The sequence below is a fragment of the Odocoileus virginianus genome, chromosome 3 (genome assembly GCF_023699985.2).
Source record: "Odocoileus virginianus isolate 20LAN1187 ecotype Illinois chromosome 3, Ovbor_1.2, whole genome shotgun sequence".
Taxonomy (NCBI): domain Eukaryota; kingdom Metazoa; phylum Chordata; class Mammalia; order Artiodactyla; family Cervidae; genus Odocoileus; species Odocoileus virginianus.
This window is the reverse complement of record NC_069676.1, coordinates 42,543,119-42,552,903: the sequence shown is the minus strand read 5'-3', so window position 1 is coordinate 42,552,903 and position 9,785 is coordinate 42,543,119. Positions and strand designations below refer to the sequence as shown.

At 49.5% G+C, this 9,785-nt stretch overlaps 1 long non-coding RNA gene across 2 annotated transcripts in view; it reads left to right on the top strand.

The window, feature by feature from the left end:
- The first annotated feature begins 659 nt into the window (after positions 1-659).
- Positions 660-9,785, top strand: part of LOC110146934 (uncharacterized) — a 28,906-nt gene continuing 19,780 nt past the window's right edge. For both annotated transcript variants that reach the window (XR_011486844.1, XR_011486845.1), the window contains exons 1-3: positions 660-880; positions 1,485-1,637; positions 2,351-2,532. This is a non-coding gene — a long non-coding RNA (uncharacterized lncRNA). The remainder of the gene's footprint in view (positions 881-1,484; positions 1,638-2,350; positions 2,533-9,785) is intronic.

Below are 9,785 nucleotides of genomic sequence, written 5' to 3'. Positions count from 1 at the left end.
ACACACACGGCTGCTCCTGTCCCCCTACCACCCAGAGGGGCACTGACTCACCAGCAGCCCCTTCACCATAGATGGGGGTGTGTAGAGTGGCAGAAAACAAGCACCCTTGAGTCACTGGCATGACCTCTCCCCGGTGACACAAGGGGGCTGTGGGTTCCTGAAAGAGGCGGCTTCCCTATGCCTGTGCCCAGCTGCCACTGGAAACACTCCCTCACCATGTCATCATCTGGAGATTTATTGAAGGTTTTGTGTTGTGGCTGTTCTGGGTGAAGCTCTGATCTTAAAAGCCTTTTTCTCTGCCTGGACCCTCAGCAAGTTGCCCTAGAGATACTTTAGAGGCAAAACCAGAGCTAATGAGCCTGGCTGTGCCTTTGTGATCTGGAATGTTTTCCATTCTGAGCCCTTAACATATAATTAAAGATTACTTAGCATGGACTTTTTCTTTTATCATAAATTAATTTCAAAACCAAGTTCTGAGGTTAAATAATGATTGTATTTGTTAATCAATCCAAACTGGTTTTCCTTCCAGAAGAAAACTGGATGTCATTGTTTAAATGTTGAGAATGGAATATTTGAGAATTTGGGGGTTTTGCTGATTGCAGTGATGTTAAGGGTCCTAACGGTGCTGATATGTGTCCATGTCTTTTTGTTAGACAGGGATGGGCTTTGTGAAGAGGTGAAACTGGAGATGCTGATAGGAATACGAGCTGGGAGCCATGAACCTCCAGCTATGTTTTGGGCCCAGGAAATTTACAGCTCCCTTGAAGGGGACTATCGGCTCCTTGACCAGGCCTCAGCTTGCCTGCTGGGGAGCCCATAGGTGTCTACACAAACTCGGAGAAATGGACAAGGAGGGCTTGCCACTCAAGCCATACGACAGGTGAAATCATCTTGCAGTATCTCATGGCGCCCTACCCCAGTCTCTCTGTTAGAGAGATTTCTGATGTTTTCCTCAGAGTTTTTCAGGCTTGGCACTATTGATATGTCAGCCAGATAGTTCTTTTTTGTTGAGTATTGTCCTGTGTGTTGTGGGATGTTCAGCAACATCACTGACCTCTACCCTCTAGATGCCAGGAGCACACACCCACCCACCCCTCCCCCACTGTCCAGACACCGAAAGTGTCTGCAAATGTTGCCGAGTGTCCCCTTCGGGACAGAATTATCCCCAGTTGAGAACTATGGAATTAAAATATAACACACGTTTATGGTAGAAAATGAGAGAAAAATGATCTATAATTCCAGTACCCAGAGTTAACCCCTTTTAAGGTTTTTTTGTTTGTTTGTTCATTTGCTTTTGGCTGAGCCATGTGGCATGAAGGATCTTGGTTCCCTGACTAGGAATGGGGCCCTGTCCCTTGCAGTGAAAGCTCGGTGTCTTAACCAATGCACCACCAGGGAAGTCCCCGTTTTAAGGTTGTGACGTTCTTCCTTCAGACTTTCTTTTTCATGGATGTATGAATTTTGGTTTTTTTTTTTAACCCAAGGCCATATGGTTCACTGTTTTGTCGCTTGCCAAGCCATGAGCTGCACAGTGGATATTCCCCTTCGTCTCCAGATCTACTCTGCTGCACCTCTTTCCAAGCTCCGTTGGCAGCATCCGTCTTCAGCAACGGTGAACTGGAGGGCCTGGAAGAGTGGTATGAAGCCCATCAGGATCACACTTTAAGCTTTCGGGGTCCGGGGGATTGATATGCTCATTCACCAAGAGGTGATGTGGGGACTGACCCCATGCACACCTAGGCACCATCTACCAACGAGTCACCCCAGACCCGTTCCTACCTGGTCCAGAGCCTGATTGTGCTCTGTTGGGCTTGTGTTTTGATGGGTAGGCCTGGCGGAAAGCCCGCCTTACAAGGAGCAGGATGCAGGGTGGACCAAGGCAATCAGAAGCTGTTAGGTACCAGGCAGCAGGTGGAGGAGGGTTTTGAACTTGTGATGGATTGTGGCCCCTTTGAGCATCTGATGAAAGTAGAAGCCTTTCTCAGGAAAAATACCCACATCTGCCTGGTTCTGCATCTAAGTCCAGAGCCCACAGATTAGGAACTTCTGAGGGCAGTGGTTTTCCTGAGGACTTGTGATCACCTAGATGGACATATATTTCTCTCTTCTAGGAATATATGTCCAGGCCCAGGGCAGGCTGTGACCTCAGCCCTCCCCATTACACAGGGCAGAGTCTCCTTCATAGACCAGCAGTGTCGTTCCAGGCAACAGATGGATGGATGGATGGGTGGATGGATAGGTGCAGGCATTCATGGATCTGGAGAACTGGGACTAAGATATTGATTAAAGCTAGCATTTGCTGAGCCTGTATCATGAGCCAGGCTACTCACCTGGTGTGCTTGACTTCCAGTCCCATGGAAAGGAAGGTACCGTGATTATAAGTAAGTTGACATTTTCCTGAGCTGGAAACAGGCTGAGACTTGTCCAAGGACATGGAACTTTGGGAGTGGAAAGCCAGAATGTCCATGCTGTCAACCTTGATGATGTGTTGCATGTATGGAGGGCAAGATGGTGTTGCTGGAGCTGTGAAAGGTGAGTGTACCCTGACCCACTGGGAGTTTTGGCCCTGGGTTATCTTCCCAGCTTGGGGCTTCCCTAGGTGGGTCAGTGGTAAAGAATCTGCCTGCAGTGCAGGAGACCTGGGTTTGATCCCTGGGTCAGGAAGATCCTCTGGAGAAGGAAATGGCAACCTACTCCAGTATTCTTGCCTGGAGAATTCCATGGACAGAGGAGCCTGGTGGGCTAAGGTCCATGGGGTCAACTGAGCATGCATGCATATCTTCCCAGTAAGGATCACGTTTTATGCTTAGAAGCAGGAGGCAGAAGAGCGGGTGAGAGGGCTAGAGTGGAGGGAGGGGAATCAGCCTTTCGTGGGCATGGAGTTTGAGTGTGGAAAGATGAAAAAGTCTAGAACTCCATTGCAGAACAATGTTAATACACTTAACACTACTGAACTGTACACTTGAAAATGCTTAATATGGTAAAATTTATGTTATGCGATTTTTACCACAATAAGAAAATGCAGGGGAAAGAAGTCAGTTGTGGAAATCTGAATGCTGGAAGAAAAGAAAAGGAGAATAATACTTCCAGCTCTGGCCTTGCCTCTTTCCCGTGAAAGTGGGCAGCTCCCCACCCATTTCTCCATCTGAGCTCCTAGGGGCGGTCTCACCATGTTATCTGCAGGAGTCTAATGGGACCAGAGAGAAGCTAGCAGTTTGGGGGAAATCTGTGAGAGGGTGGCACTTGGACCAGCCTAGGGGCTGAGAAATGGAAAATGTGCACTCCAAGGGAGCTTTATTTTATTTTATTTTATTTATCTTTTGAAAAGATTACATAGGTAGTAGGACAAACTTCACAAAGTGCAGATACACAGTGAAAGTTGTCTCCTTTCTACCTCCTCCCCTCCCCCATCCCTTCCCAGAGATAGCCATTGCCACCACTTTCCTTTATATCTTTTCAGAAATAATCAACACTCCTACAAGTGTATTTGTAGGCAATTTTTTTTCTGCCATAAAAGCATATTAAATATATGGTCCTGCATTCTGGTTTTTTTCCACCTAACAATAGATCTTGGAGATTGCTTTGTGTTAGTATAGAGATGGCTCTTTGTCTACTTTAATAGCAGAATAGTATTCCACTATGTAAATGAATCATATTCAAATGGATTGGTCTCCTTGCGACCATCACTTGGGTTGTTTTGGATATTTGCGGTCATAAACAATGCTGCCGTGAATGATCTGGCACATTCACCATTTCACACATGGGCAAGTTATTTGCGGGCTGCTTCGCAGCTGTGGAAGTGCTGGGTGAAAGAGGATGTGCATTAGTGGCTGTGATGGCAATAACCAAGCACTGTTCCCTTGGGGTAGTTCCCACCCAGAAGAGTGCAGGCCCTCCACTGCCTCACCAACACTCAGCGTTATAAAATGTGTCAGTCTTTTTTGTTCTGATGGGAGAAAGATGGCATCCTGTTGTAGCTGTGTTTCTCTTATTATCTTCTCATATGTTTAAGAGCTGTTTTTTAAGTTTTTGTTACTTCTCTGTGTCCTTTGCCTGTTTTTCCTTTGGGTTGTTAGCCTTCTTACAACGAGTTTATTGGAGTGCTTTTTTTTAAATTTAAGAATTAAGGTTTTATTCTAATGAGAGTCCACCAAGATTTTAATCCAGGGAGTGACATGATTTAACTAGTGTTGTTTGAAGATCTTGTTATTATTATTATTTTTTGGCCACATGGCATCCCAACCAGGGATGATCAAACCGGCGTAGTGGAAGTGCAGAGTTTTAACCACTGGATCATCAGGGAAGTCCCTAGAGTGCTTCTTGACCTAAGGAGTGTGCCTGTGATTCACACGGCGGCTTTTTAGAGAAAGAGCCCGTGGGTTCTTGGCCTCTCCTTGCCCCACGTCTCATGCTAATGGCTTGGGTTGGGCTCCTGGAGGAACTGGCTGGGGCCAGACTCTGGGTTGAAGCAGTCTCCAGGAAAGCAGGAAGTGAACTCCCTGCCCTGCATTGCGGACAGTGAGGGCTCCCCTCAGGTCGTGCCCTCCCATCAGCCTGGCTCCATCTAGGGTTGCTGCATGTGGCCACCAAGCTTAGCCCGCCCAACGCTAGAAGGCATTGTTTATGTGGACTGTCATATGAATGGTGACCCCAGGAATTCTGAGACGTGGTGGCCCTATTGGTCCAAGAAGAACCAAGGGTGGGTGGCTAAACTGGTCTCTACTTTCCGGTTGTTGGGAAGGTCGTGTGACTTCCTAAGCACGCAGGACTGGGCAGGGCCAGTCCATAGCCAGGTGTGCATAGACCTACATGCAGGTAGGACAGGACAGCCATGTGCGGTGTCTGTGTTATCACAGGCTTGGCTTCCTTCAGAATCTATTAGCTCCCCAACGTAGCAAGCTGCCCTGGAGGGGAGTGCCCAGGGTCCCCTCCCCTTGAGGAAAGGCTCAGTCATCTCTGGGCAGCAGGGAAGAGGGCCCTCATCCCTACTCCCCCCAGAACTATGTGGGTACTGGCCCCTGCCCTGCATGTAGGCCTGTTTTCTCCTGTCCGGATCCAAGCTTTGAGCCTGATAGGAGGAACCCTGATGGGAGATCTGGAATGTTCCCTGCTGTCTGCTCTGGGAGGTCTGAAGACACTTCTGTCTGGAAGATCTGGTCGGGCCTTGTGAAAAGACATCACCAGCTACCTGGGCAATTATAGGTCTGTCGGACTTGGGCTGAGGTGGGATGCTCAGCTGGACCTGTCTCCCTGTGAGGGCACTGGATGCACAAGAAGGTTACCATGGAGACACTCTGGGAGCACCACTCACATGGGACCCCCGTGTCTGTGCTGGGGACATACACACATGCATGTGTGTCAGTCTTGTCCCCATGCGCATCTTGCTCATCACTGTTCAGTACCCCTGTTACGTGACAGTCCAACTTGATTAAAGGTAACAGGCAGCGATCTTGCCCACCCTTGGAAACAAATGGCATCCTTTGGGGCATTTGGAGTGGGTTCCATTGACATCTAAATTTGCAGGGCCACATCCAGTTCTATCAGGTGAGGAGCACCTGTGTGCCAATGTCTCACGTGCATTCAGTTTGCCAAAGGCCAGGGCAGCTGCTGTTCCCAACTACAGCAGATCGCTGGTAGGTTTACGAATCCATAAGCCACCTTTATTCCCTAGCAGGATGACTGAGCATTAGGTTGAAAGAGACTTTTGCTGCAGGTGTCTTTGGCAAACCCTGGTCAAAACTTTTAGCCACATAAGGAAACTCCAGCCACTCTGCTGGTTCCTGAGAAGTTGTTGTTGTTGTTCAGTCACCCAGTCATGTCCGACTATTTGCGACCCCATGAACTGCAGCACATCAGGCCTTCCTGTCCCTCACCATCTCCCAGAGTTTCCCCAAGTTCATATTCATTGCATCAGTGATGCTGTCCAGCCATCTCATCCTTTGACGCCCTCTTCTCCTGCCCTTGATCTTTCCCAGCGTCAGGGTCTTTTCCAATGAGTTGCCTGTTTGCATCAGATGACCAAAATACTGGAGCTTCAGCTTCAGCATCAGTCCTTTCAGTGAATATTCAGAGTTGATCTCCCTTAAGATTGACTGGTTTGATCTCCTTGCTGTCCAAGGGACTTTCAGAGTCTTCTCTGGCACCACAGTTCAAAGACATCAATTCTTTTGCATTCTGCTTTCTTTACTGAGAAGTGCTAAGGGCCAAAAGCAAGAAAGACTTGGATGCAGATCTGTGGTAACCTTTGCCCCAGAAGTAAATTTACTGAACTAGGCAGCAATGCTGCAAGTATAGTATCTTTCTTCTGTCCTCGTGCGGGGCCAGTGGAGGTTGGCGGGGGGCACTGGCAGGAGTGGGAATATCTAGAACCAGAGAAACCTGCACATCTTCTAGATGAGGCAACAGATCCAGAATGATCAAGATGTTACCCTAGGTTTTAACAGCACGTGAGGGGCAAATCCAGGACCCCAGCCTTGGCCTTCCATGCCTGGCCCCCGTCCTGGAGCCCTCCCACACACAGCTCTCTCTCCAGAACAGAGAGCCAAGACGGTGACTCACAACCCACTTGGCAGTTTTGCTGATAAATTTTTTGTTTTGAAGCGAGAGGTTCTGCCTCTATTAAAGTCTTTAGGAAATTATAGTGATCTTGACTTTTTCAGACATGTTTGAATTACTCACAGTCTGGAATTCCCAGGCAGAGGGTGAGACCCAGAGAGGCTGCACAGAAGTTAGGGGCTCAGGATCTGGGGTTGGATGGATCTGAATTCAAAATCGCACTCTGCTGCTTAGTAATTGTGAGCTAACTGCTCTGAGCCTCAGTTTCCTCACTGGTTTTGGTAACGAACACCATGATTTTGCTGGAGTTGCTGTGGGACTAAATAAGGTTGTGAGCAGAGAAGGCGTGGCCCCTGAAGAAATGGGTAGTGGAGTCGTTCCCTGTCTGAGCTGGAAGGCTGGGGTCTTGCTCAGCAAGCACAGAATAGGCCTGTGCTGAGACATTATGGATCACGAGCAGGGCTGCCTCAATCCTAATGCAATTCCAACTGAACTGGGGGCGAAGGACTTGCCCTCTCCGAGGCTGTTTCCCTGAAGGAAGAATGAATGCAGATCATGACAGCGCAGGTCTGTTGTAAGGACCTGCATATTCAGCGCTTAGAATTGCTGCCTGGCATACAGCTGGGGCTCATGGATGATCATTTCATCACTGTCCCTATTCTTGCTACCTGTGTTTCCGGCAGGGCAGCAACGGCTCATGCAGAGGTAGTGGGAGAGTTTCCATAGCTCTCTTTCTGCCAAATATGGTGTGAATTAGAAGCTTCTCTTGTTAGGTTTGTGGCTAAGCCTTTGCCAATGCTGTTCCATTGCTAAGAAGTCCCTTACTTCTCCATTCCTGTCTCTTAGCATCCTTCCAAGGGCCTAGCCCACAAGGCTGGGGGAAGAATGGGAAGAACTTTCCTGATCTCTCCAGTCTACAGCCTTCACTGAAAGTTCAACACATATTTAATGAGTGTCCAACACAAAGCTGACACTAACTTCTCCATTCTTTTTCCCCAGTCCATTTCTGTACTTGAACTCTTAAATATTCCACCTTATCCTGTAGCATGATTTTTCTCTCTAGATTTTAGAAAGCAAAGGGCCTTATAAAACTGTGTAGGGTTCGAGTTGGTACCCCGGCAGCCTCTGGGTCTTTTCTGACTTTTCTCCTTGCCCATAGACTCACCCAAGGGGCAGATGTATCTGTCCCCTACCCCCAGCCAATGGCAGATGGATCTGAGCATGCTCAGTAGGATCGAGGGGGGGTACCATCACCCAGTTGGGGATTCAAAGCCCTTGAGAGGTAGCCCCCAAGGAAAGACGAAGGCTTTAAATTGTTATTGTGTGTCTTCTCTCCGTGGGTTGCATGGAGATCAAAGTCTGAAGGAAGTAGAAGGTTGCTCTCTGACAAAAACACCATATTTTTAGAAGCGCTTGGTGGTTTAGGATGTTTGCCCCAGTGCCGCCTTTCAGTGGCAGGGGGTGGGGCTGGGGGTGGAGGCCGAGGGATGAGACCTCAGCTGAGGGTTGGTGGGAGTGGGCTTCCTGGCAGCAGAGGGCCTGAGGGTGGAGGCTGAGCGGACACTCCATCATCATCACCACTTCTCTTTCCTGAAGAGCCCCAGGCCTGGTACTTGGGGGGCAGACAGGCAAGGGGGTGCCTGTGAGGTCTCTGACTCCATCTCCTTTCAAAGATGGGAGCACTGAAGCCGAGAAAAGGAGCAGAGAATTGGCTAATTTCCACCTCCCCACTCCCTCCACGCTTCCCTGTCTGGGGAATCTGGGACGGGCACACATGAAACCGTTAAAGAACAATGCATGCATTCTGTAATCAGTGCTAATTGGTGTGGTTCAGAGGAGCGGGGAGCAATGGCAGGCATTTGGGGGCAGGACATCAGTGGTCTGTTGAACCGATTGCTCATGAATAGCCCATGGGGAATTGGAATAGCTCCCGGGGTCTGGGAAGGTAAACTGTGGGTAGGTGAGAGGATAACCTCACAGCCGTGGGCAAAAGCTGGGAGGTGGAAACTCACTGGGCCTGAACATGGGGAATGATGGGAGACACGTGGTGGGGGCAGGGGCTTGACAAGACAGGAGGGGGCCTCTTTGCACTCTCGCTGCTTAGAGCCTGCCTTACGAGGTTCTGTTGAGCCTCATTTTCAATGGTGTTGGGGAGAGGTGAACTGGCTACTCCCCACACCCAGAGGGGAGCAGAGAGACTCTTGGGGGGTTGCCCAGCCCACCCCACCTCTCTCCAGGGCCCCTACCTTATAATCAGGGTGGCCCTTCCTTAATGTTTATGCCAACATCCCAAACAGCCAGGCTGGGATGGTGAACTATAATTTATATCATTTTTTCATATGGGTTATAGGCTCCAAAGGCTCAGACTCCTTCAAATGGGAACCACATTGAAGAAGGGGTAAACCAATGTTAAGAAATCTGGTCCCAGGAAGCCACCTGCTTCTCATTTGGGATGTGCCTGGGTTTATTGTTTGCTTCCAAGGCCCAGCTGGATTTGAGAGACGGCAGGGCAGCCATGGATCACTGCCCTTGCCGGGCGTCCGTGCTGAGGCTGGGGCGAGCCTCCACTCTGAGCTCTCGGAGCCTCTGGCATGCCCCCACGTGGAGCTCTGCGGGGGAAGCTGTGTGGGAGCATGCTGTCTTTGTACTCGCATGTCCCCACGGAGCAAAGCCAGCTGGAGACAACCGAGTCTGGGCAAAGCCCCACGGCCTGTGTGAGGCCTGGCGCCCCAGGCTGGTTCGGGGGAGCAGGGTCTCTGGGCCTCCCCCAGCCCCTGCTTCTTGCAAACCGAGAGGCAGGGCAGCAAACAGGCCAGGAAGCTGGCTGCAGTGAAGATGAATGAACCGAAGCTCCTCACAACAACACGGATAGGTCTTAAACACATGGTGTTGGGCGAAAGAATACAAACGATGGACTCCATTCATACATGGTCCCAAACCAGGTAAAACTACTCTGTGGTGTTGGGGATAAAACTAAAGTTGGAAGGGGTTACCCTGGAGGTTGGGCTACTGGTAACCTTTAGTGAGGAGTTTGGTGGTTGGATGAGGCAAGGGGATTTCAGGCAGCAGTCCATGTTCTTGCTGGGTACAGGAGTGTTCTCTCCAGTCATTCACTAAGCTGTACAGGATTATGCTTTATGGACTTTCTGAGTGGGCTATTTTTCACAATAAAAAAGTCTAAGATGGGGACTTCCCTGGTAGTCCAGTGGCTAAGACTCTGTGCTCCCAAT